Raw genomic sequence first — 5,711 nt, forward strand, 5'->3', positions numbered from 1 at the left:
AAAAGGACCCTAAAATCAATCCTGTGAGATGTTTTATTTATTTACTTAAGAAGACAGACAAATAAATCTACATGTGGATAAGACAGAACAGCTGTGGACTGATTCTAAAGCTAAATATTCTATTAAGAGAGGAGCTCACCTTGTTTTGCATTGGCTTTGGATTTATTAAGTCAGAGAACATATACTAGTTTGTTAAGATGATAAAGAAAATATTTACTTTGCTTCTAATTTCAGTATACCTCAATTATACAAGAATTCTTTAGCTTCAATTATATATAATCAAAATATATTATATGTAAATTTATATTAATATATTAGTTTATAATGCATTTATTTTATATATTTATTTACATAATATATACAATATATCATATAGTAAATATAAGATTTCCAACAGATAATCTTTATTGTCTCTGCTAGATCCTGACCAATACAGATGCAGATGAATGCATTGACTGAGATGATGAACCATTGGACTGAGCGTGGGGACCCCAATGCAGGAGTTAGAGGAAGGACTGGAGGAGATGAAGGGGTTTGCAACCCCATAGGAATAACAACAGTAACAAACCACCAGACTCCCCAGAGCTCCCTGGGATTAAACCACCAACCAAAGAGTACACATGGAGGAACTATGATTTCATCTGTATATGTACCAGAGGATGGCCTTATCTGCTAGGGCACTGAGGTAGGAGTGGGTCGGGGAGCACCCTCATAGAAGAAGGGGAGAGGGGGAAGGTATAGGAGGTTTGTGGAGGGGAAAGTAGGAAGAAGGATAACAGTTGAAATGTAAATAAATAAAATAAACAATAAGAAAAAAGCAAAAATAAACTTTAATGATAAATACTCCAATCTATCCACCAAATGGAAGATCAGCATCAACAAATCACTGAAGAAAAGAAGAAGAAGAAGAAGAAGAAGAAGAAGAAGAAGAAGAAGAAGAAGAAGAAGAAGAAGAAGAAGAAGAAGAAGAAGAAGAAGGAGAAGAAGAAGGAGAAGAAGAAGGAGAAGAAGAAGAATCCAAGCAATCAACTAACTTTTCAAAACCCACAAAGACCCAGATTTTAGCTATTTAATTATCAATTCTCATATATTATTTGCAAAAGAGTTTCATATCGACAGCTGTTAAGGGACTGGAGAGATGGCTTGGTGGTTCAGTGATTAAGGGCAATTGTTACTCTTACAGAAGACTCAGCGTTTGGTTCTTGGTACACATATGCCCACTGACATCTATGTATAACTCCGGTTCCAGAAGAACTAAATCCCTTTTCTCCACCTTGAAGGGTGTACAGAGAAACATTGTAAACAAACAAACAAACAAACAAAATTATACATATCAAATGGTAAATTACCTTTTAGAAAGCTTTGGAGAGCTTACAACATAAAATGAATTCATATTATCATCTGTTGCCATGAGGATATAAAATCTGATATCGACAGCTGTTGCAGTACATTGAGATCCATATAGACAGCACCGGGACAAATAAGAGCCGAACAGGCACTGGGCAATTCTGTGCCTCGTGGAGGAAAATCAACTAAACATGGGCAAAGGAGATCCTAAGAAGCAGAGAGGCAAAATGTCCTCCTATGCATTCCTTGTGCAAACCTGCTGGGATGAGCACAAGAAGCAGCACAAGATGCTTCTGTCAACTTCTCAAAGTTCTCCAAGAAGTGCTCAGAGAGGTGGAAGACCATGTCTGCTAAAGAAAAGGGGAAATTTGAAGATATGTCAAAGGCTGATAAGCGTCGTTATAAAAGAGAAATGAAAACCTACACCCCCCCAAAGGGTAGACCAAAAAGAAGTTCAAGGACCCCAATGCACCCAAGATGCCTCCTTCAGCCTTCTATTCTGTTCTGAGTACTTCCCCCAAATCAAAGGCGAGCATCCTGGCTTATCCATTGGTGATGTTGCAAAGAAACTAGGAGAGATGTGGAACAACTCTGCAGTAGATGATAAGCAGCCCATGAGAAGAAGGCTGCCAGGCTGAAAGAGAAGTACGGGAAGGATATTGCTGCCCACAGAGCTAAGGAAAACCTGATACAGCAAAAAAAGGGGGTGGCCAAGGCTGAAAAGATCAAGAAAAAGAAGGAAGAGGAAGATGATGACGAGGATGAAGAGGGTGAGGAAGAGGAGGAAGAAGAAGATGAAGAAGATGATGAATAAGCTGGTTCTAGCATAGTTTTTTTCTCTTGTTTAAAAAGCATTTAACCCCGGAGTATACAACGCACTCCTTTTAAAGAAAAAAATTGAAATATAAGACGGTGTAAGATATGTTTTTAAACTATACTGTCTTTTTTGTATAGTTAACACACTAAGGAATGTTTCTTTAGATAGCTTTGTCCTGGTGGTATTTTCAATAGCCACTGACCTTGCCTGGTACAGTCTAGGGGTTATAAATTGGCATGGAAATTTAAAGCAGGTTCATGTTGGTGCACAGCACAAATTAGTTATATATGGGGACAGTAGTTTGGTTTTTGTTTGTTTGTTTTTCTTTTGGTTTTATTTTTGTTTTTTTGTTTTTTTTTCATCTTCAGTTGTCTCTGATGCAGCTTATACAAAGATAATTGTTATTCTGTTAATTGACTACCACTCTGTAATTGAAAAAAAAAATGGTGGCCATTTTGTTGATATCCTGAATGCTTCTAAGTAAATACATTTTTTATTAAAAAAATAAAATCTGATATCATATACTTCATGGCAAATAGATTTTCAGCGTAGGTAAAAAGTCTACAAATTCAAATTTGCAATGATATGTTATGGCATTGAGTGAGCTAAGCTTCTTTTTGTTTATATATATGTGTTTCATCTGTTTGAAAAGAAATAATAGTTTGCTAAATAGTTCTATCATGGAAATAAATCCACTGACAACTTTCCAAATGAAACATTTTCCGTCAAACATTTAATACATAAAACTTAAAAGAAATGTTCTTTATGAAATCTATGAATCTATAATTTGTAGAAAATAAAACCAAGTTATACTATGGTTCCTTAACCATTTTAGATTAGTAGGCTACTATTACTACTTATTTAACGCTTGATTTTTAAAAAATTTCCAAATAACAAAGCATAATAGGAAGCATTTGTTACTTTATTAGATGCTTCAGTGTTCGGTGTTTAAGAAGAGATTTGTTTGTGCTTCTGTTTTATATTTGCTGTTTATATCTATATATCAAATGTCTCTCCCTTTTACATCATAATCTTTAGAGAACAGATGCTTCATGGAGAATGCTCACCACAGTGTAACATAATGACAGACACTCTCAGACACTTTGGCAGTCTGAGAAGGCCGTCGTCCAGCAAAGCAATTAATGTCAAAACCAAATTAGCTCCTAGAGAGTCTCATTAATTATTAGACTGTTTATTCATCTAAAATTTCTCTCTGTCTGTAGCAAACAATAAAATTATAAATTAAGAAGAGACAAATGATTATCTTTCCTTCTACTGAATGTAACAATCCAGAGTGTAAGATGAATTGTTATATAGAGGGCATTGAAACAACTCAGTTATGTAGCTACTACCACAGAAACCTAGGGAAAGATAGTTAGGCTCTTGAGAATTATTCATATTAAGTTAACAAATAACATACTGAAGGGACTCCAAATAGGAAGTGTTCATGGAAGATTTTGAAGATGTTCCTTCCTAGAAGTTGGAAGTCTTCTTAGAGGGAATCCTTCCATATTCTTGTTTGTCAGTGCTGCATGGAAACAAACTATGGTATTATCAATTATATGTGACATTAGTACCAGGCAATTTGCTTTTATTTGAAACATTTCTTAATAAGAAACAGAGGAGAAAGACTAAAAAGACAATTGAGGAGACTGTAGATAGATAAAAGGGAGTTGGCTATTACCTTAAATGAAAATATAAAATACTAATAACAGACAATGAATGATCTTAAGTCAGTGCTGAGTATAGATCTACTAAATTAAGAAAAAATGGCATGTTCTTTAATATTTTCAGCAGGTAGTTTTCAGCATCTAAGTAGTTGTGATTGAAAGATAGATGATGTCTAGCTGGTTAATCTTTTCACATAAATTAACATTTTACAATACACAGTCAAAGAGAATTTGACAAAGATAACAAATGCAAATTGTGATAACTCAGAATTCAAATATTTGTGCTTTTATCTGGGCTTTGATTAATGGTGACAACAACCTCTGCGGTGAGATCAATGAACATTCCCAGCATTCTAATCAAGATGCAAAGACTTCAAATCATGAGATTACACAGAATATCAAAACTAAGCCTATTTAGAATTCAACACGGCGCAATAAGTATGCAGTATTACTAGAAATGAAGTCACTAGGGAGATGGAAGATTTATAAATATCGAAAAGACAACTGTATTCCTTTTTTGTTTATGTTTTCTGGAATAATAATGACTGAAATGTTGGGAACTAACATTAATGTTGGGAATTAACCTTATTCTAAAACACACATAAATAGACAGGGTTTAAAGGGGTCAAATATATCTAAAACTCTCATTTAAAACTCATTTTTATTACCTAAAAATCAACAGTTTTGTATAAAATGTGACTATTGCATGGTAAAATTATTTGTTTTTAACTTGTTATGTCAGGTCGTGTTTGTAATGTCAGCATTTAACAAGTAGGTCAGTCATGAATTTGAGATGAGCTGATGTTATGTAGTAAGATCCTCTTTCAATGTATTCCCCACTAAAAATTAATATTTCCTGGGATAAAAAGTAAAAAAATAGAAAAACAATAGATACTTATTCCTCCTGAAATTTAGTCTATAGATATGCTACAATTTCTCTTTTAATAAACGAGTTGTTTACTAAGTTAAAATAAGCAGTCAGTAAGTAATAATTCTGAAGTGAATCTCACAAAATACCAGGATGATTTTGTAAACTGTACATACTTAGTGGGAGAGGATGCATCTAATCCTGCAGAGACTTGATTGCCAGGGTGGGGAGATATCCAGGGGGAGCCCTACCCTCTCAGAGGAGAAGGGGAGGAGAGTGGGGGATTGTTTTGGTGATTTTTAGTGGGGAATACATTGAAAGAGGATTGATTTTGGAAGTGTGGATAGTGTTTGAGATGTAAATAAATACAAAAATAAATAAAATTTATTTAAATAAATATATGTTTTTAATGCTCAGAGATTAAAGTCACAGAGTTTTAATTAGTGTGGTTGACATGAGGTGAGAGTCAATGGAAGGAAGTGATAGTGATGTGGGTCATATGGAGATTCCCAACGAGTCTTCTCTATGTTAGAGAGAATTCTAGAGGCCAGATTGCAAGCATGAATACTGCTTTGCCATAGTTTCATCAAGTGACGAAGATTGTGAAACCAGATTTAAGAAACTGTAATCAATGAGTTTAGAAGTGTGAAGCATTCTTGAACTGTGATTCCTATTAATGGAATTAATGACACATTAAACCATAAATGACTCAAGGGCTGCTCGAAGGGAAAAGAAAAATGAGAATCCTTCCTTAAATTTTTAAGTTTTAACTTGATTCAGGTGGAGTTATTACTTAATAAAATAAAGCTAACAAAGTAGGAAAGAAGTTTACTCTATACAAGAGAGGATGTAAAAACCAAACAGGAGAACATCAGATTCAAAATAATCATAAGATCTAGTGTAGAGGGACCCTGCAGATGCCCATAAAGAGATGAAGTCTGCTCTCACGTAGAAAAGTGAAACTGAGTAAATAGCAAGAAAATAGAAGACCATAGGAACAACGAAGAAG

The 5,711-nt window shown here is 34.4% G+C and overlaps 1 pseudogene; it reads left to right on the forward strand.

Annotated features, from left to right (window-relative positions):
* On the forward strand, nt 1,434–2,299 carry Gm7858 (predicted gene 7858; annotated as a pseudogene).
* The last annotated feature ends 3,412 nt before the right edge of the window (nt 2,300–5,711 follow it).

Source organism: Mus musculus, chromosome 1 (assembly GCF_000001635.26).
Source record: "Mus musculus strain C57BL/6J chromosome 1, GRCm38.p6 C57BL/6J".
Lineage (NCBI taxonomy): Eukaryota > Metazoa > Chordata > Mammalia > Rodentia > Muridae > Mus > Mus musculus.